This window comes from Mytilus californianus, unplaced genomic scaffold, assembly GCF_021869535.1.
Source record: "Mytilus californianus isolate M0D057914Y unplaced genomic scaffold, xbMytCali1.0.p SCAF_6, whole genome shotgun sequence".
Lineage (NCBI taxonomy): Eukaryota > Metazoa > Mollusca > Bivalvia > Mytilida > Mytilidae > Mytilus > Mytilus californianus.
This window is the reverse complement of record NW_026262712.1, coordinates 79,003,119-79,026,984: the sequence shown is the minus strand read 5'-3', so window position 1 is coordinate 79,026,984 and position 23,866 is coordinate 79,003,119. Positions and strand designations below refer to the sequence as shown.

Sequence of the window (23,866 nt, the reverse complement as noted above, 5' to 3'; positions counted from 1 at the left end):
TGGATGATTGATGTAAACAAAACGTGATGTATGAGTGATGCTACCCTTTAAAAAGTATACATTAAATAACATTGAAAGATACTCATCTAAAACTCGGATATTTGATTATCAGAAAAAAACATGTTGTTTGTTTCTTCATATATGATATGATATTAACTGTTGTTTTGATTGATCATGGCTTGCGATATTTCACTATTTCATCGAGTGCTCTCAATACAATATAAGCGTTTAACCTATTCATACACAAACGCATATTTGTTAATGTCATTTGATACATTCTACACTTGCATCACGCAATGCACCGTAACTGCTTGAATATATCTATAGAATTACTCATTTTAATAAAAATTATTGGTGAATTTTAATTTCAAAATATGATAAAAACAATTAAGCATCATTAGCAATTGAATATGAGAATGCATTTGGAAATTATACAAAGTTTGTCATAAATTATAAATCACCAAGTAGTTGCTTATCGTTTTATATATCATATTTTATGTACAGATTTTTGATACCCTATTCACAAGTTTTAATAACAAATTTCCATATTTTATGAATATACCAACTTTATATCAATTATGTTTATACCGATACAACTATTATCATTCATCTGAATGAGTTGTACAATTGATTAAAGACAATGGTTGAGTGTTGAATGTTTTATGTCTTTTTTGTTTGAATGGTGTCTGATTTACATTGATCAGTTTGCGTTGTGGGAAACAATAACTCTAGAACACAACATTAAATCCTATTTTATAATCAATTTACTTTTCAATGAAACATTAAGCTAAATTTTAAGATAGGCAAAGGGATTCCAGTTCAAAACGATTTTTGATAAATAGTTAAAATCTTGAAGCTTTTTTATTTTTATTGTTATTTATGGTGTTAATGAAGTGTAATAGACTGTAAATATTAAAATATGTGATACTGATACTTTATGGACGGATTTAAATGTCAACTATAATTTATTCCCGTATTAAAGGATTCCTATGCGTTTTTTTTTCAATTATATTCTGTTGAAATATCCCAGGGGAAAAAGACAAGGGGTAATAGGGTCTTCACAATACAAGAAACAATTAGTTTACTCTTCTGGTTGAATTTTAAAGAAATATGAAATACCAAAGAACAAACAGGAAGTCAATAGAATAAATATCTACATGTAGAGATAATATTTATCTATGTACAAATTAGAATTACTTTTATATTTTTATGTCGTCTTTATTTTAGAAATACCTCAATGGTTTCGTTGTAGCTTGTTTTTTTTTTGGTTCGATGGTCATTTGGGTTTTGCAAAAGACTTTAAAAAACCTATGGAGTCAAATCTCGCTGACAGACACATAATTATGTCTGACTTGCCCAGTGTTGTAAATGTATATCTAAGATGAGAATCACAGAAAAAAACAAACAGAATACCACCATATGATTACATATCCCCTTAGTCCATGAGTAGTTATGTCAGTACACACCTTGCTCTGTTGTTTGAAGGCAAACTATTAAGGAGAAAGATGCCAACCAAAATGCCATTTATTAAAAAACGACGATCAAATGTAATTAAAACAACAGGGGAGTTAATCTTACAAAGTGTAACATTGAAATGCCCCTGATAAAAAAGTTGGCGATTAAGACTGGCTCCCATACGAATATAGCAATGCAGTTTTTACAATTAATATAACATGGATTGGTAAATTGAATATCATGTTTACAGTATTTAGATGTATATTGCAGCGGATTTTGCTTATTTCGATAACTTAGTTAAAAGTAAAATAACAAAAATACCAAACTCCAAGGAAAATTCAAATCGGAAAGTCCCTTATCAAATTGCAAAATCAAAAACTTAAACACATCACACGAATGGAAAACAACTGTCACATTCCTGGCTTGGTACAGGCATTTCTTTATGTAGAAAATGGTGGATTAAACCTTGTTTTATAGCTAGCTAAACCTCTCACTTGTATGACAGTCGCATAAAACTCCCTTATATTGGCAACATTGTGTGAACAAAACAAACAGACATAATAGGTAAAAATGTCACAAATAGGGGTACATAATGTTTCATCGATCTTTTTCACTGAAAAAGTCATATTTATTACATGATTTCTTTCTTCTCTTTTACAGAGAATGACTGACAAGGGAAATGATTTCCGTTATTTCAACTAACAAATTCATGTCCATTTACATATATTTCATTAAGCATATGATACAGAAAGGAAAGGTCGATCTGACATGTAACGGATGTTCATCAAATATGTCTATCAACATTAAAACATTGTACATATTGTTCTCATACAACGGTGAGAAAAAGATTGTTGTAAACATGACATCGAGACTGTACTGATGATTTCGAATATACACCGTTGAGATGGGTTTATATGTCCATTTTTCTGGTCTGGTAAGTGAACTCAAAAGCAATGTTAATGTTAAATACAACCACCGCTTATATCAATATTTCCTTAAATTCAGAGTTTAAAATATTACCCAATATTCTACAAACTGTAATTTCCATATATATAGAGAGAAATTTTAACATGTTCAGAATATTTCTCTACTGGAAAGAGAAAACCAGGTTGACCTCGTACCACCGTACCACCAGAAGAAGAACTGTTACGACCAAGCTACAAGAAATCAGCTGCATCTAGGGGCAAGCTCAGCTTGTGGCAATGAATGGAAAAGAATGAAACAAACGCGTGGTTATCCTTATGTTTCATTCGGGAGGAAGGAGGATAAGGACACTAAGTAAGGAATATTTAGAGAGAACTTTCAAAATGTTCGATATTATTCCATGGTATTATATGTATCACATCCTTGGATATCTGACTATTTTGATCATATATTTTTAAATTACAGATAAGATTCTATCTATATTCTGCGGTGTAATAGTTATTTTACATAACCTTACATTGTTTGTCTGTTGGTTTTTTTTTAGCAATGGCGTTGTCAGTTTATTTTCGACTTATGAGTTTGAATTTCCCTTTATTATTTGTTGCCTATACTAACACAATTTTATATTAATAAGTATTGTAATTTTCATTGTCATTAAATACATGTAATATCAGTATTACAAATCTAATCTTGAACTCTATCCTATTTTTTGGATTTTTTTAGAAATTTACCTGTGACGTCACTTTTGTGCGTCGATCTATTCGGCTTACATACAATGCGTTGTTCGGCTGTGCTGTTTTTAAGTGCTGATCTAGTATGTTTTACGTATTCGTTTTTATTATGTAGTTAGTCACCACTTCGGTGTTAGCATGTATATCAATTATATGGTCATTTTTATATTTTATAAATTTGCTGTTTGCAAAAATAATGAATTATTCTAAATACTAAATATTTTCTTATCCCAGGCAGATAACCTAGCCGTATTTGGCACAATTTTTTGGAATTTTGGGTCATCAATGCTCTTCCTCTTTAGGCCTGGCACCTTTGATAACTATTAGCTTGTCGTAATGTTCTATTGTATTGTTTATTTGTGAGTTTCTCTGTCCTGTATGTTCTTCTATATATTTGTATTGTAGTCCTGTCATGTGATGTTGTCATTTTAGTGTTATATTTAACATTGCCATTAAAGCGGGAGGTTTGGCTAGCCACAAAACCAGGTTCAACCCACCATTTTTTCTTAAATGTCCTGTACCAAGTCAGGAAAATTGCTATCGTTATCTTATAGTTCGTTTCTGTGTGTGTTGCATTTTAGTGTGTCTGTTGTGTCTGTGTTCTCCTCTTATATTTTTTGTGTTTCCCTCAGTTTTAGTTTGTAGCCCGGATTTGTTTTTTTCTCAATCGATTTATGAATTTTTAACAGCGGTATACTACTGTTGTCTTTATTTAAATAGTATCTTCAAACAAAACATCGTTTTGCTAAAGTAGCAGGTGATATGATTGTTTCGACACCGACTAAGGTGTTTTGAGAGAGCTAAAGAGTCTTTATTAAGGCGACAGTAGATTACAGACGTACAAATCTAGCAAATCGAGAAAACAAATAGAAATTAAGAACTCGCATTAACTCGCAAAGGAGCGAGACCGGGTCCTGCGGTAATACAAATTTTGAGCACGATTATTGTACTTAGACTCAGAAATCAACCAGTCAAATTACCGGATTTTGTTTTTCGTGTACATGTTTTGTACTCTTGAGTACTGAGTAAAGTTTAATGACCGAGTGCCTAGGTCGACAGGGTAAGCGTCTCCTACTATATATGCATCACCGACGATAGAGGTTTCCAGTTTTATACAGTTCTCTAGTTATGTCCCTTTATAACGCTATATCCAAGCGGGGCATCATCTGTCCCATGAACACATTCTCCATTTATTTGTTATTTGCCATTAAATAACGACAGATTATATGATTGGTTTTTAAGCGTCCAACTGCATCTTGTAAAATCAAACCGTAATGCCGTGTAGGCGCGTTATCCTTTCTTTTAATTTGACATAATATTCCATTAGGCAATGATGTAAGCACCTAAGGTAAATGGTGTAAATGCCTGATGCTTTTTATTTGATATTTTAATACCGAACTGCTAAGAGCCTATCATCCTTAATATTTAACATGATATACTGACAATCCTTGTGAAATTATTATTCACTTTGTACATGTATATCTACAACATTGTCTTATGTTACTAATTCAACTTGAAATCAGTCTTATGATTAGACACTCCTATTTCATAGTGATTTCTATCATGTTTGGTTGTTTGCTACGTTGACGAGTTATTCATTTTATTTTTTAAGGATTCAGTCAGATTGATGTAAGGTACTTTTCAATTGTTCAAGGAAAAAAACCAAATATTAAAATCGGATTAGTCAAGCTTTTGTGATCATTGCGTAAATTGCAGTATGAGACCTCGGACAATTATCTATTAATTGTTCACTAATCGGAAACTTCAAGCTTAATGGATTTTGTTTAAGATTCAAATTGTTGATTGTCATCTTTTCATTGAAATATGAGATCCATTTAATTCCCGTTTGGATAGATTGTCATGCAACTTCTCAAAACGTTTGTCAGCTAATCATTAATTAACGTTAATGGAGGCAATACATGCCGTTTTAGTTAAAGCGTCCTTTGTAAAGGACAATACATTGCAGGTAGGGGAATACACATTACAAGGAAAAAATAAGCCAATCAAGATATGGACAAATAGAAAACTATACATGTATGATTTCACCACTCTAGGAGATAAATGCTCAGCTACCAGGCTAAATATCAAACTGCATACATTACAGACACGTAAAATACAAATTTACTATTAAATCTCGTGGACTGACTATAAGATGTGTCAACAGTTAACAGGTCGGTCAAGTGTGAAACTCCACGATTAGCATATAAAACAGGACAACAGCAAACTTCCCGGGTAGTTAGGAACTAAACCTGAAGTGAAGGTCCTTTACTGATATAACTGTAATAAGCCGTTTCAAAAACTAATGAACCCTTAACAAGAAGTCTGTAATCTAGTGGTTGCTGTTGTCTGTAATAGTTGCTTTTAGTTTACATCAAACCTTTTTAATGAAAAAATGTTTATATTAATATTTTGTCATTTCGAGGCATTACTATGAAAACAATGAGATGTGGTATGATTGCCAATGAGACAATTATCTATCAAAGACCAAAATACAAGGATGTGACAACTACAGGCCGCCACATGACCTTCAACAAAGAGCAAACCCATCGATTCCAGTTGCTTTTTCTAAGTTTACGAAAAGGTCAAACATTAAGATGACGTCAAAAACACGTCTGACGCACTTACCTCTGAAATTTTAATAAGTTTAATGCAAATAAGAAAATGATACAGTGTAAATAACGACAAATTTTGAATTTTTATTTACTTATTATTTTCAAGGATGCTTGTTCATACCAAAAATGAACATCATAACCTCATCAAAATTTCGTTAGCGAGTCTCTAAAAGTGCAAACCAGTTTTACATGCCATGTTATGCAGTTTCAGGGAAAAAAACATAACAGCAGATTAAATCTTGCACTATTTCTTCTAATGAGCAGGGTCATTACAAAGACAGGATCACTATTTCTTCTATCGATAAGGGTCATTACAAAGGCTAGATCACCATTCATTCTTATCAACGTACCAACCTTATTATTATATCATTGCAACGAGAAATGTAATGTGCAACAAACCAGTCTTGACAAATAACTGAGCACTACGTAACAATTTATAAAACCTTTGCAAATTACTTTATAATTGTATTGGGGGAATTTTTATATTTTGAGTATTAGATTATACATGTCCTTATCACCTGCGGTAAAATGTTTAAAAACAATTTATAAATTTTCAAGTTTTCTTTATGATATTAATTTCGCTTCTTGGTTGGTAATTACATGGTCGTAAAACAATTAAATGTCTGATGTTTGTATGCGATGTCATTAGATCAATATACAGTTAGCAAAACAACAGATTAGTTAAAGATTAGCCTTCTGACGTGGAAAACTCTCAATGGTAACTTCTGTATAATTATTTTGGTAAATGTTGCGTTATAAACAAGGTTTATTAGTGACGCCTTATAGTGTTAAACTTTCGTGAAGATTCCGAGTCTTGTTTTTAATTAACTTTTAAAGAACCAGATTCCTTAAGGACACTTTCAGATTCAAAGAACAACTCTTTATTCCGTCGCTGAAGCCATCTGCGGACATACGAAAATTAAAACGCCTTTATTAAATGGTGTTGATTTAGATATCATCTACTACCATTTAATTTAGATTATTGGTATTTCCGTATTCAAATGGACAACATTTTTTACAATGGATGTACTGAAATCCTTCATTTTATTTGAAGCTTTTTTTTGTCAGTAAACATACTCTTATGATATAAATGTTAATAAGAAAATAAACCATGCGACACAATAGACACACAGTATAGTAAGTAAACAACAAAATATCAAATGGTTAATTATATTTTCACAGTTATTGTGAAGGTATTATTTATATACTATACGAAAAGGCTTTTGTAAAACGTCGATTAAATCCCTATAACTAATGTGCTCTTTATATATTCTTGGTTTATGTAGATATCAAATATAAAATACAGTAAAGCTCGATATGCTTTTGTTGATTTTGTTTTCAGAAAAAATATGGACAAAAAAGTAACAGATAAAATGATAGTAGATACAACAATATAAGTATTATATTGATGTCAAAATAATACTTCTTTGATACAACCAAAAAGGGCATTAAGTATTGAATATTTCATGTCTACTTCTCTTCAATGAGCTTTTTGTGATAAGCTTTTTTGTCTTTTACTCCTTTCTTTCTTTTAATCATGATGTCTGTTTTTCCTTTGATTTGTGATTTTAAGCGCCCCTCGGTATTCTTCTATTTTACAGCCTGTTTTGCCTAGCCAAGAAAAGAACAAACCAGCATAAATCTGGCTTTTATGTATACACAGCCTCGCAGTCACTAAAACAACAGTTGCTCATGATACATTCAGTCAAAAATTATAACAAAAATACCGAACTCCAATGTAAATTCATAAAGGGGAAATCCATAAAAACTGACAAGATCGAACGTTGGGTGTTATCAATGAACCGAACGAATGGAAAACAACTGTTACAGTGCTGACTTGGTACAGACAAAATATTGGTTGTTATGTTCTGTAGTAGTCTTTTTATGATAAAAAATTAAGATGTCATTAGATCAGTCTTGCACTTCATTTTTAATATTGTGTGTAGATGCATCCTCAACACGGAAGTGACTAATCCGTACAGGTTATGGTATGTGTGTTGCATCCAAGCTAACAAGATTTGTCCCAACACAGGTATCCCTTTGGATGAAAAAGAATCTGTCTCATTTGATATTCTGTATTATATTCTTCTACACTAGAATATGCTTAAAATGGACACTCTGATGGCTCAAGGAAGTGAATCATTGTTGTTCATAAAGTCATAATTTTTTTAAAGATATAACTGTGATAATTCTGCACATCCAGATACTTTTCTACTGGGTTAATTCAAGACTTTCTGTAAAATTTAATCAACCATTGATCTGATACTCCATCAAAACATGCTTTAGTAAACCGAATGTCGTTGGTCGTGTGTACAGTTAAATTAAGCTTTAACAGAACTGCCGTCAGAATAATGCGTTATATAACTGCTTAACTCACCTGGTCTCCCCCTTTTGAAGTTCCGGCGATTATCTCAGTTTTTATGTGTTGCCTTGATTTGTCTCCTAATCGATTAAACATCAGTGAATTATACTGTCGCTTTTACATGTTTAATGTACTTTTATCTCGAGAACATAGAAATGTCAGATACTGTTCTAGGGTAGAATTTTCCAAAACTGTTCTATGATGGAACTGTCAAGATCTGCTCTAGAGTAGAACTATCTGTTCTAGGCGGAAAGATGTCACAATCTTTTCTAATGAAACACTATTCAAAATGTTCTCGAGTAGAATTGACCGAATCTTGGTGTCTAATAGTTATCTCAGCTAAAAGTTTTCTAGGGAAGACCATATTTTGTCGTAAACTGTTCTAAAGTGGATCATAATAGTTCCGCATAAAGTTAAGGAGTGTTTATATTTGATCTCTAAGGTATGAATACTAAACATTGACGATAGAAAAACCAAACAAACGTTAAGAAAACTGTTATTAGCCATATCACTATACAAATAATGTTACGCGATATTCGCTTATAGTTCTCTGGTAGCCCCCTTCTTTTATGATCGAATGGTAATATTTAATATTTATATATATATATTGTTGTAATGGATATAAAATGATGTCTTTCTGTTTTTAAAGTTTGTTCATTTAATTTAAGATTTTCTGACAATGAGCGTATATTGTTCATTTAATTGGAATGTTGATCATTGCAGGAAACTTAGAAATATGTAATAACACATACATAAACGCTCTGATATTTTAAATCAAATATACATAGAGTTATTTTAAGTAAACGATTAATTGTACATTGCATATTACACTTACACGATTTTAGGAAGAACTTGCTTAACCTGCCAAAGCTCTTGGTCTTACTACGTTTTGGGTAGAAGCGATTCACCTACTTTTTTAAAATCTGGTTTCAATATAACGACAGTTAAACATTGGCAAACTACTGTCAAATATCATTAATAAAGGATACCATATATATACAGGTGATGAAATAACACACTTTTAAACACACAAACAAACTACTATCGAATATAGATTACCTTAGTCGTATTTGGCACAACTTTTTAGAATTTTGGGTCTTCAATGCTTTTCAACTTTGTATTTGTTTGGCTTTATAACTATTTAGATCTGAGCGTCACTGATGAGTCTTGTGAAGACGAAACGCGCGTCTGGCGTAATAAATTATAATCCTGGTACCGTTGATAACCAATTATTAATAAAGGATACCTTATATATACAGGTGATGAAATAACACACTTTTACATACACGAACTACGTCTGGGAAATCGTTTAAGATCTCCCGAAAATTATTTTATTAATAATTTATTGATATGTTTACATAACGTCAACACAAATTAACTCATGCAAATGCCTTAAGGTAGAAGAACTGAACAGTTTATGTCAAGCCCCCTGACGCTTCTAATACTAGAAGAAAGTTAATTGTACCAGCATTCAATAATGGAATATATTTATGATTCAATTAATGCTAATCTTAAAGTTGACATGCTTGCTTCTACAATATGAAACAAATCTCTTTGGTAGGAATACAATTCTACATACTTGTCAACATGGAAATTCGTGTGACGATTGGACCACATGCAAACTTGCAAAAGGAACAAATATTGCATACTACAAATGCTGTATGTTCAATTATATTCTAAATATCAACTTTATTTCAAAGATATTGAATATATTAATATTAAATACATAAATGTTTGGATCAGTTTTCGTTCATGGCTGCAGACAATATAATGGAATACCGTCAAATAAAATGAATTGTTTTTAATCTGGTGGTCTTTAGTATTTCAATTGCCTTATCTTGGTCCCATGTCGTGTACAGATAATTAGTATTGCTTAGATCGTTGTATGTGTGTTGTTTTATAACCAGACTAATGATAAAGGTGACTCTTGTCTTATGTCATTGTTGGACTCGTGATAATTCCCACTGACATAGCTTTTACAGATTGAGCCAACAAAATACGTGCAACATTAAACATCAATTTCGCCGGCAATTTTCAGTGAATGTATATGACTATATGGAAATGCATACTTATGTCAATTGAAAAATCGTAAAACAACATATATCCGATTATAAAGAAAAAATTGAGAAGCTTTAAATATCCTTTGAACAATTTTTTATGTTATTATATTGAACCTCATTTGTTTGAGATTTAATTTCATTAACAAGTATTTTATTAGTACGTGATGTGAAATCACCCAAAGAAAAGCGATTTTCCCTATCTTAGGATATATGTAGTTTTTGTTGCACGTCAACACAGTTTATTTAATATAAAATTAATTCAATATTTAAAAGAAAACAGGCTATACCATAAAGACATCTGGAAGCTTTTCAAATTAAAGACCAGTTGACTTCTCTTATAACAGAATTGCAATTTGAATGTAGAATGATGAATATTACATCGGTAAAATATTATTTGTGATTACATAATGGATTTCTAGCAATAATTCAAACCTGATATTGTCAGATTCAGGTTTGCTTTAAACTTAATACATTTGATTACTGTAACATACAATGTTATAATCTTTCTTCTTATAAACAAAATATATCTAAGGTTATTTTAATGAGACACGTACATTTTGCCGATGTTGACATTTACTTTTAAGTTACATGTTTAAATTATCAGTTAACGATTTTAACCCTTCTTTAATCTATCTTGAAAAACAAAAGGCAAATACGCATTTCATGGCGATCTTTCAAATCAGTTTCCAACTGTTTTGGTTCATATTTGTAGAAGCATGTTAGATAAAGAACCACGGGATCATCAGTATCTCCGTGGATCACAACAATCGTTCTTCCATTAACGCTTCCTCTTAAATGCCATCGTTTTATCAAAATAATTATCACCTCAGAATAGCTTGAAAATAATGCCATTTTCTCCATATCCTAAGATAGAGAAATTTAGCCATTAATTATGTAATTATTTAAGATAAAGGTTAATTGCATTAATTATTATTTACGTGGTGACACAATATACATCACTCAGTGGTGACATGAGATTTCACTTTACAAAATGCATCAGTTCTGGCAATAAATGTACAAATATTGAACATGTCTTCAAGATTCACAACGATAAAATGAAATATGACAAGTTTTCAAGAATGGAAGTCAGAAATATTCATTAATTTTGTTATACGTATTTGCTGCTGTCATTTTGTGCATAAAAAAAATTCAGAAGATATGATGTCTTAAAGGAGTTAGTTCGGTAAGGGCCAAATTGCATGTTTATCCTAAAATATACAGAAGACCAATGTATTGTTAACGAATTCTATTTTAGCCTAAGAGGGAGACAAATACAGGTCACACTTTCTATATCGCATAAAACGTGTTCTGTCTGAATAGTGAGTCACCAAAATAGATTTCGATATCTGAAAATTTTATAAAAAAAAAAAAAGAAAACCAGCATATATAATAGTCTCCAAGGAACAGGGACACTGAATTTCAAATTACATTTGTAAATACATTTATATTTTAAAAAAAAACTTGATGATAGTATTTTATTATGGTTAAACATTGACAAAATTCAAACGTTTCAGTAGTTTATTAAAAGTATATTCGCTCGTGTATGTAACAACGTATTGAATTTCAGCAAGAGAAATTTATGTATTACTGAAAAATTATTACACCAGAATTTTCAATACCATAAACTAGTCAAAACATTTACTAAATTTTATCATCGGTATAAGGACATCATTCGTAAATATAACTCAACATGCAGACATCTTATACGTTCGGGTATTTCACATCCAATCTTTTATGGTAATATACTTTACAAAGCACAAAAATGTCAGTATTCACCTCAAAAGCTAATAAACCTTTAAACAGACTTATTAAGAAGGGATATTGTTGTCAGGTCATTAAAGATTGCATATTTTGGCTTTAATATTGATTCACTTATAGGGTCTTTGCATCTGAACTAAACACATTTATTTTAAAACTAGTTGTTAGCATGACACGGGTTATGTTCTTCTCATATATTTTATGACGGTATAATACTAAACCCCTAACAGGAGGGATTATGCCTGATATTCATATGATGAAGACATAATCTTTCAAACAGTTTAATTGAGGTCTGGAGCTGGCATGTCAGTAACTGCTAGTAGTCTGTTGTTATTTATGTATTATTGTCATTTTGTTTATTTTCTTTTGTTTCCCATTCTGACATCGGACTTGGACTTCTCTTATACTGAGTTTTACTGTGCGTACTGTTGTGCGGTTTTTTTTTCTACATTTTTTGGCTAGAGGTATAGGGGGAGGGTTGAGATCTCAAAAAACATGTTTAACCCCGCCGCATTTTTGCGCCAGTCCCAGGTCAGTAGCCTCTGGCCTTTGTTAGTCTTGTTTCATTTTTAATTTTAGTTTCCTGTGTATAATTTGGAGTTTAGTATGACGTCCATTATCACTCAACTAGTATACATATTTGTTTAGGGGCCAGCTAAAGGACGCCTCCGGGTGCGGGAGTTTCTAGCTGCATTGAAGACCCATTGGTGGCCTTCGGCTGTTGTCTGCTCTATGGTCGGGTTGTTGTCTCTTTGACACATTCCCCATTTCCATACTCAATTTTATTTGTGCGCTGCTGTAACTTCATTAGTATCAAACAAATGTTGTCTTAGTCAGCCACTCCCCACAATTCCTTTTATTAATTCTTTTAAATGCCCAGGAAGAAAGTAATTCGTAAAGCTGGTGAGGATCATTTTCAGGATATCGTTAGTTTTAAATAGTAGTGGATCTAGATTATTTAAAGACATATAATCATCTTCGTGTAATTTTGTTTTAAATAAATGAATACTGCGTAGAATGAGAGGAACACATATTGATTTCAACTATAATGCCAAATTTGAATACACTGTTGAAACACGTCTTATAAAACGAAGTAATTTAAAACAATGTATCTGCAAAACATCAATAATTATTACGTTATCATGACAATAACTTAACGGCTTTGATTTAATGCCGGACATCCAAATAATATGACATACATGTGTGAAGACATTTTAACAGATTGTTCTAAATATAATTTGCAGTTTTCGAGGTTTACTGACGCAATCACAAGCTAATTGAAGCAGTTTCATAAATTTAGCAATTGGCTTCTTTTTATTAAAAACACGTGGGACTTTCATAAATATACCATTTTGGCGAAATTCTCCGAAATGAAAAAAAAACATTAAGATTTAACAAAAGACAATCTCCGACGAGGTTTATGACTTTTGAAAGTTACATGAACATTCATTTTTTGAGAGATCTCAACTTTCCCCCTTTGAATCTCGACCACTAAAATAACAACAAGGTATATTCAGTACATTAAAATAATTATAAGTGAATGAAAACACTAAATCTACAATACTGGTATAATAGATAACTAAAACACTAATCAGCAATTTTACATCAGAGAACGATTATAGTTACTAAAAACAACCAATCTACAATCTAATATATATATATTCGTATTAACTTAGGTCTTACAGCTCTTCCGTTACATGATATATTAGTTATATGTAGATAGATAATGTTATTTAAATTTATAGAATACTGTCTTGGATACATCGTTTTTGAAAAGAAAACATGTTGAAGATTTATACTCAAAACGATAACATAACCACGGAAAATGCAAAGGTTAATATAATCTCCGTCAGATAAATTAATTGTCAATTTAACCAATATAATTAGCCTTGTGTTCCATGGATCTGCTGACTTAATAATGTATTACATCTGGGATATGTTCTTTGGCCATTCCTTGTAACTATGGAAATCCGCACCAGAAATATCCATATATTTTTCATAATTAAGTTTTTTTGTTAATGATTGTTTTGAATATGTCCAGATATGTCTGTGTAATTGAATACCCTCAAGACATCCAAAAGCACTTGTTACCTGCTTGCCATGAATAATTGGATTTCCTCCTCAATTGATTTTTGTTCCTTCGTGTAAATAAAAGAAAATGTAGAAAGTTTGGCAACACTACATCGTATCTCTAAAAGATAATTAACCCCTCCGACTTATAAGAATGACAATACAAAAATCATAAGAACATAAACAATTTAGATAACATTACTTCTCTTTGAGTTTCCAAACTCTGAATAGTACAGACATTAAATTTATCATGTCATATATCATCAAATTATATATCTGCATATATAGTGACAAAAACTACCTCGGGCTTTTTCTTAACAGTTCAGATATGACGGTAATAGACGAAAGTTTCTAAATGCAAATAGCTATCAGGTACAGCGTACCATTCAACTGTCTGAGAATCGCCCGTCTCCCTAATTGTCGAGATTCAGCATAAACTTTGCTTTTGGAACAATACATGTTCACTGTATTTCCTTAGATACAATTTTGGCTTGTTAATAACATTTATGCAAAAACGAAGTTAAGAAGACAGGTAAAAAGATGTCTGTCTTTAAACCCCTCTAACAAACTACATCGGATGATGCCAAGACCTTGTTGATAAATATTCTGTATCAACTTCACAAATAATAGATAATGGTCTTGGAAGTATAGATTCTAAGTACTATCGTTGTTTATCATCTTAATTACGTGTTATAGTGTTCTTTTTATTTGTCTTTGTACATTTTTATACTTTACTGTTTAGTCTATTTTTGGTAATATCCTTTTAGCGTGGCTATGTATTCATACATCCCGCCATAGTGTTATTGGTTATTGTGCTATGGTCATTTTTTGTATGTATTTTTGTCTTTCATTTTTGCTTATGTGCTTTGTTTATAGAGTTTCTATATGCAATTTTGTTTTTATTTGTTGACATAGTTGGGTTTTTTATAGTGATTAAGATTATAACACAACTGTGACTGCTGTACCCCAAATTTTCACATTTTTATCTATTATGTCTTAAAGTTTAATTTGCTCACACATTGTTGTCAATATAATGGAATTCAATGCGAGAGTGTTTAACTAGCTATCAAACCAGGTTTTATCCACCATTTTCTACATAAGGAAATGTCTGTACCAAGTCAGGAATATGACAAGTGTTTTTCCATTCGTTTGATGTGTTTAAGTTTTTGATTTTGCAATTTGATTAGGGACTTTCGGTTTTGAATTTTCCTTGGAGTTCGGTAATTTTGTTGTTTTACTTTTCCCCCCTACTTTCCCAAGGTTGGATTCGTTTGTAAGTTACGTACATGTTAATTTATTTACCATATTTATGTCACATTTGATGTTGTTAAGTTATCTTAATGGAGGCAAATTTTCAAGTAATGTAAGCTTAAATCCTTTTCATTCTTCGTTGATATTTGAGACGCAATGAAAGCAACATCTTAGATTGGTTGGCGTGTAGACTCATAGACCCGCTACCACAATATCCGATTCAAAGATGACAGGAAGGAAGCTGTTAACTTAATAAACGGTATTAAAGCTGGTAAATCGATCACAAGGGGAAAATAATGTGAAACAATTTCACCTAATGTAAATTATTTTAGACCTGCCTCAATCTAAAAAATACTACATCCTTAGACAATTCTAAGACAAATTGTTTACACGAAAATAACAAAAGATACATTCATTAAAGTTTTTACTTCCGAAAGAAAAAATGTAGTACGTTTCATAGATAGTTATAGTTTATTTTTGAAACCAATTGTTCATAAAGTGTTATGAGTAAGAATCGTTAAGTTGTATTTTCCGCCTCATTTTCACGTAGCTGTTTCTGTTGTTTCAATATTTTTTTAGATTAAATTTAGTCCTCGCAAAAAAGCTTTGATTACTGGTTTGATCTTTATGTTGCTTAGTACCATAATATTATCAAAGAAGTTGTTTAAACATTTTGTATTTTTACATTTTGCAATTATCCTGTAATCTAAAAGCCTGAGCTGATATTTATTAAGACTGATCGGTTCGGACTTGGCATATCAAAAGCATTATAAAAGCTATGAAACGTCATTTATTTGTAAAATAGAATTTCATTTTGTTCATATTGTAAATTAATTATGTTCAATTTTGACAGGAAGCTTATCTGATATTGTTATCGTACACTATCGTAATATAATCTTCATACGCATTTATAGTTTAAGTTGTTTGCTTTTTATTCTCAAAATTCTAAAACCCCTTAAAAACCTAAACGGGCATTTTGCTATTCATTGCACTTTAAAGACTAATGTGAACAGTAGTTTATCGATGTCCAAATCTCTTAAAGTTATTAAGACAATACAAATCAAGGTAACAAACGGACGCTATCGCCTGAAAGAGTCTCGTGATAAATATGCATAGTCCGTCATGCGTATCCACACTCAAAAACACGGCTTCCATCTTAGAAATTTTTGTCGATCAATATTAGATTCCGGGTAAGTCAGAACATTCAAAATAATACCGTTCTGATAATAAAACACCATTTCTTAAATATTCTAGAATCTAAAATCCCAAGACTATTTCATTCAGTTTGGCTTTCTCGTTATCGCTCGGCTCATTTTAGCAGATCTTTTCGTCCACAGTAATTTGTTATCACCTGAGTAACTGATCATGAACATGTTGATCAGTTTGATAAAAAGACAATTTTAATAAAAACTTTTCTCTTCTTAAATTAAAGTAGAGATTAAGTTGTCTTTGTAAAACTGATCAAAGAAATTTGGTAAAACACTGTTCAATATTTCAACTTATTAAATAGATGCTTACTGCTGCTGTTTAATTTAATGGCATATTATTTTTTTGTTTGTAAGTTTTAGGATTTTATATGATTTGTATGTTATGTAACAAAGCAGGAAAATATATTAACGTCGCTAAACCTTCCAGAAGTTAAGAACTAGACATTTCCTGAAGACATACTAGACCTTAAGAATACAAACTCGTAAAAGTATAAAAAGTGGTTATTTGGTTCTAGTGATGTTTTGATTGTATGTAAATCAAAATTGGCAAAAACTAATTAATGTACATTTCCCCTACGTCCCTATTTTACATATAAACATATCATAAAATGAGCACAAAGATGAACACCGACTTGTCTGATGTAATACGTATTCATTGCTAAAAAAGAATGGAAAATTAATAAACACACGTAGGTATGTTCTTCTTACATTGAAATTATGTTATGATAAAACTCAGTATTTCCTAAAATCTATCACATTGCAATTTTGAGACATCTCAAAGCAAATATAACAAGAATACACGCGTATTCATGCTAAGCATATCCCCACTCTAAATGCAAAGTATATATCTACAGTACAATAAGCAGATGCTTCATGCTTGGGCATTAAATCTAAATTTAAAAAAAATAGACATCTTTCGTTCGTATAACATCGCGATAATACATCTCATACGATAGAGTAATTAAGTGATTTACATAAAGAGTTGGTACCATATGTGTATATAAATACTTCGGTACCGTTTATTGTTTAAAGAAAGCCCTGGAACACACATTTGCAGAGAATGATTGATAAAATATTTGCATGATTCAAATGATTTATTTTATTCTTAACATAAATTCATACGCAGTCACACACACTGCAAATAGCCCTGGTATTAGATAACACACAAAGAGCAAAATGACAAGCAACAATCCACTATGTTTACACAGAAGACTACAATGTCAGCAACAAAAGAAAATCGGGGTGAAATTCTGGTCTGGAAATACACATTTTGCGAATTGAATATTTTTTTTCGAAATTAGCAATGACATTATAATAATTAGTAAAGGAATACAACTAATAGTAAAACTAAAATTATAAAATATTCTATTTGTCTAAAGAATGGTCCTTCCAAATGCGTTAATAACGGATCCTCGAAATAGATTATACTCTTAAAAATAATTTAACCTCGTTTGTAATTAAGTAAAAGCTCATTCCCCTTTATATAGTTTATTGACTTCTAATATTAGGTTTTAACAAGAGCCTTTTATTCCAAGTGCCTTGATTTACTTTAGAGCATATTAAAGCTAGCAAATTATAGTTTTATCCTGAACTTTTATATGTTTTCTTCTTGTTCTGTTATGCGGAATAACAATGAAAAATATCGAATAATTTTATAGTTCAATTAGATTATTGGGGAACCGTAGTGAACCTGTCATATTCATTTATATAATCCTATTCATAAAACTTCACGAATTGACTAATGGTAATTGATATAACAGAATGTATAAACCTTTTCACATGAATAAAACAAATTTAATAAGCAGGTTTAATACTAAAGCAATTAAATTCTTCCAAGAATTTTATGCAAAAGATAATTGAAGTGCTTAAGTAAGGAGAAAGAATTATTGAAACCATTGCCATCGAATGAAGTGTGTTACAGCTGTAATTTACAAGGTGTATCGTGATGAAAAATTACCCATATCGGAAATATGTGTTCGCTGGTACTTATTTTTGTGCTTTAATCCTTGAGTGTATTATTTTTTGTATAAACAATGCTATGAAAAATATGTCCTGAATCGTAATTGCTTGTAATTGAAGGCTATGAGATAATGTAGCCTATTTCACATCATAAGGTACGTTGAAACCATCGGAATTGTTCTATCGGTATATCATATTATATATGACTATTTACAATACAATTGAAATACTGTATTCATATCTAACACATGAGTCGCAAATTATTGTTTTCTAGCTTCAAAGTATCCTGTACAATGAATATACTGGTAAATGTTGATTTAAAACTTGGTATCATATTTATCTATCAAACAGCTCTTATTATTGATAAAGGACTTTCACTTTGGTTTTTCATAATTTCACTTAAGGAGTCTAAACCATAGTACTCATTTACTTCGGAATAACTGTCTTTCAAATCAATCGAATCATTGATTCAGATTTTTTTTTTTCCTTTTTACTGTTAACGCAATATCATACCGCGATAAAACGTATTTGTAGCATTCGATTTTTGTTTTCAATTACAATTACAATTACAACAACTCAAGCGAACAAATAAACCCTGAAACTCGTATATTTACACTATATTATACTAAAAATATATGAAGATTGTTAATATTTTGGCTGTATCATATCACTAAGATACAATCATTAGTTATTTGTTTACAACGTAAACTGATATGTTTGTTTCATAGTATACCAATACTTTGAAGGGGTAGAATTTTTAATGAGTAGCTTAATGAGGAAATGAGATAGAAACAGAACAATACAGAGGTACTGTGTGACCATCGCCGCTAAGCATTTTCATATAATATAATGAACTAAAAATATCGTTAGAAGGATTATGTGTTAACCATAAATAAAACCGTAATTATAACCATAATTAAAAATTATCAAAAAGATAAATAGTAAGGTTAATGTCATATACCGATTTCAGGATAAACAAGTGGAACTGTGCTATTTGCCACAAATGACACCCCGCTTTAGATTTTCGGTAAACCAATAGATATATAAAAAAAAACGCATCATACGGTAAAGCATGATCACATGAAGCTTGACTCCAAATTTCAGAAAGCCCTGATTTTAAGTTTCTAATAACAATACGACGAAAATCTCCTACATGGTCATTAAATGTAAGAATATAAAAGTATTCGGTTCACACGAAGTTGATGAGCAATTGATGCAAAAATGCATCACAAGGTAAACCATGCTCACATAACGCTTGATTATAAAGTTTAAAACGCCAAGATTTGTAGTTACTTAGAACAAATGCGACGAACATTTTCAATGATGGGGTTCGTGTTGCTCAGTCATTAGTTTTCTATGTTGTGTTTTGTGTTTTTAGCCATGGCGTTGTCAGTTTATTTTCGACTTAAGAGTTCTTTCGTATCTCTTTTAAACATAGCCGTTAGTGAATGGATATATATCAACAGGAAATTGGGAAAGGATATCAGACTTATAATACGATACACCAAAGGCTCGTATTAGCATACTCAGATTAGCAATGAGTGTTAAAACCGACCACACAGTATCGCATGCTCACAAAAAGCTTGTTATGAAATTTATAGGAAGCTCTGACCTTTTGTTCCAGAGAAAACGTGATAAGCATGGACAAAATAGTAATTGTATATGTAACCAGTGGTAAAATATACAGGGGCAATAGGATATCGATAAAAGTTTTTGTTTTCCCTTTCAAAAAGAAAACATTATGGAGCTTTGATGGCGTCAGGTGAATTTATTCACATGATAAAAAGTGTTCAGGACTAAATCGCATAGGAGGAAAATATAAGTTCTTCAATCTATATATAATGAGTCTGTCTTCAAATATCATAGGATTGAAATAAATCCTTCAAAGACCATTAGAGATATCGATAAAATATGGTTTGTTTTTCTAAAATTCTAGATGGTCTTATTTTGATTCACAAATGGACAGATTGTTTGTTATTACTTTATAATTGGGAAAGGTAAGAAAATACTAATGGCACAATCAAAATCATGAGTCGACGAAGGATCAAGCTAATACCATTACAAAAACGTTTTTAAAACACTGTAAAAAAATATGTACGGTGTGTGGTATATCCCAGTTGTGAGGTTGCCTACAAAGTGTAAATGCCTTGAAAAATATCTAGAAGAAACCCCATAGACTTCTTGTTTCATGTTCATTTGGAATCAGCGATAGAAACATTAGGTAACCAGAAACTAGATAGTCAAATAAATCATAGCAAATGTCACAATTACGCTACTAACACATTTTCGAATTTGCAGGGTGTCATCCATAACACTGCTTCAATATATTTAGTTCTCGGATGACACATGACCTATATCAATAAATTATTAACACTATGACGAATTTCTTTCCGTTAATGTTGACAATGTCACAGTGAAATACTTGAATGTTATGAATGTTCGAAACATACTGATATTTATAACTTTGATTTGTTAAAAGTTTGAAAACGCAGATGTGTATTTGTATAAGAACCATATAATAAAAATAATTGTAAAATGTTTATTGAATAACCAGTATCTGGGGTAAACAAATGTGATAACATGGACTTTTTTTCGTAAAATACACAGTCAAATCCAGACCAAAGAAAAACGTTTATTTGAGGAATCCAATTGAGAGAGTGCAACGGTCTCTGCACATTAAACATCATTTGCAACAACTCGTTGGGATGTCCATAGATGGTCAGTTTCAAGGTAAACATGTCTGACATATCACTAAATTCTCTACTTTCAGTGGAAGTCCAAATAAAATGACTTCATCGCGGTCTAACTACTTTGTAAAACCTTCTCGGATGATTTATTAATCAATTCGTTCGGGTCCTAAATGTATGCCTGAACTATTTGCAGCTAAACGTTAAGCATCAACATTTAATTGTATTTGTAAAACTTGCGGGTTAACTTTAAATGTACCATTACAGTTTTCAACCTTATTTTCAGCAAAACTTATAAATCGCATTAGACAAAAATTTCCAAAATGTACCTAATATAACAATAACAAAGTATAACAAAAATAACCAAGGTGAATTCAAAAACGGGAAGTCTATAAAAACGAACAAAATCAAATGTCATCAATCAAAGGAACGAGTGAAAAACAACTGCCATATTTCTTACTTGGCAGAGACATTTTACGAAGAAAATGGTGGGTTAAACCTAGTTTTATAACTAGATAAACCTTCCACTTATATAACAGTTGTTCATAGTTCCGTTGATTAACGTACGTTATATTGACAAAATTGATTGAGCAACCCGAACAGACTTAATATGTAAATGTGACAACAATTGGGATCCAGCAGCCAAATTGTGTAAATATACATGAAAACTGGCTAAAAAATTCAAACAAACATACAAATAAATCTTAACAAAGAGGCCAACAAAAGTTCTTTGTAGTTGATAGCATATTGACAAAGACGCCGATAAAACAAATGTAGCTGATAGAACATACCATATATTTCACACACCTTCTCAATAAAGTACAAAATGAGTAAAATATAAATACAAGCGTAAACAAATGGAAACAATACTAAAAAAACCCTCTTACGTCCGATTCGCTCATCAGGACCCACCTGCACCAGGGACGCCCATTGCTGAATCTACTTGTCAAATACAATCTTATTGTACCATCAATTCTACCACAACGGTCTGTATTTGTGATAAATAATGGATAAATAGACACAAAGGGCAGATATGAAGAGAATCAGATTTACGATCAACCTGGTTCCAACGTGAAGCTGTGTGTTAGTACTCATCAGCAATAAAAACAAGAGTTGTTAAATTATTTTATGGAAAGTAGTTTTGTTATTCATTTTATGGCATTTGCTTTTACTTTTTCCCAGAAATGCTGAATTATTTCAGTAATAATTTGGTATGCCTTGTTGAACAATGGTTTTTGACATTTGTTCAAATTTTCAAAATTTCCATATTTAAACTGCCTGTCTTGATATAATCCACTTCAATCTTTCATAAGTATATGAAACATGCATCTATTTCTTTGACGTTGATAGAAAATTTATCAAGTTTATTTCGAGTACACGATAACTTTATTTCTATGCCATTATTGTCTAAAAACCAAACGCGCTCAATACTGAAGACAACAATATTATACTTATCAACAAAAGAAACGATACAGTTAAGTATTTACATAATTATTATACTCTAAAATTCAAGTAGTCCCACATACTCGTAAAACTTGTTGTTTTGGTCTGATTTCCTTACTATTGAAAATAGTTTTGGTCTGATATGCTAACTGTAGAAGGTATAATTTGTGGAAAAACAATAATCTGTCAATCGAACTTGAACTTTTTTAAATTGAAGTTAAAAAATATCTTCTAAACGATAGATATAAAGGTTTTTGTATCATACATTTCATAAAAATCATAAGAACTAGATCTATTTAAAAGAATACTTTATGTATTTTTTTCCAAATACATACGTTAACTAATACAAGTTGTATGCTGGAATTTGTGTCGATTTTTAAAAAGTTTGTTATCTTTTTATTTAAATTCATTATTACTGTTCGTTTGCGGCAATTTCTATTTATTAACAATTTTCAATGCTTTCATCAATAATGAACATTGATCAATATTTATTGTTATATCTAACATGTATCAAAAATATATCAATGAAAAATTATTTCAAATTGACATCGCTACTTTTGTTCATTGTATGTCTTTCAGTAAACTAAATGATTATTGTTGAAGAACTGTTGCAATCAAACAATGATTTACAGATAGATGAAAACAGTAATAATACTTTCATCTTATATTATTTTGTTGCATACATTGAAAATTAATTTTAAAAATCCTTACTATATGTATTGCTTAATTATGCGTATATGCCTTCACCACTAAATCGTTGTTTGTTCAATAATTAGGAAATATTCTAATTTAAAAAGAGAAAACAAGCATATAAAATTCTTACCAGGTGTCCACTATTATTCCAGGTAGCAATAACAAGTTTAATTAATAAACTACACTGCTTTTATAGACTATATCCATTCTTATCTGGTGGGTGTTTCACAAATCAATTCTTTAGATATTCCACTTACAGCCACCTTCACATGGCTGATTCCCAATTGCATTGGCCAGGCGGAAATTTATTTAGTTATTCATCGAACGTTTATCATACAAATGATATGTGTTTGTTATAACTAATATGGAGAACGGTTAATTATATTAGATCGAAGAGCATTGCCTGATTAAATGTAATGCAATTAAGAAATAATAATATTTGTTTCACCAGTGTCTTCTTGCTCAGATGAAAGAACATAAAGTTTACAAAACGTGATAACGTATCAGACACGTGTACCCTTATTTTTATAAACATATTCTCTAAATTGTTTTCTTAGAACAAAAAGGAATTTTATTGCTAATTGACATTTTATTATTTTTCTTCTGTTTGATAACCTATTTTGTTAGGAAATAATTGACCTAATATGTTCCTG

General features: G+C 31.0%; 1 protein-coding gene across 1 annotated transcript in view; it reads right to left on the bottom strand.

The window, feature by feature from the left end:
* Nucleotides 1-23,523, bottom strand: part of LOC127705306 (buccalin-like) — a 29,225-nt gene extending 5,702 nt beyond the window's left edge. Inside the window, exon 1 of the mRNA XM_052209626.1 lies at nt 23,344-23,523. The gene's annotated coding sequence lies outside the window, so the exon portion shown is untranslated. The remainder of the gene's footprint in view (nt 1-23,343) is intronic.
* Between the last annotated feature and the right edge of the window lie 343 nt (nt 23,524-23,866).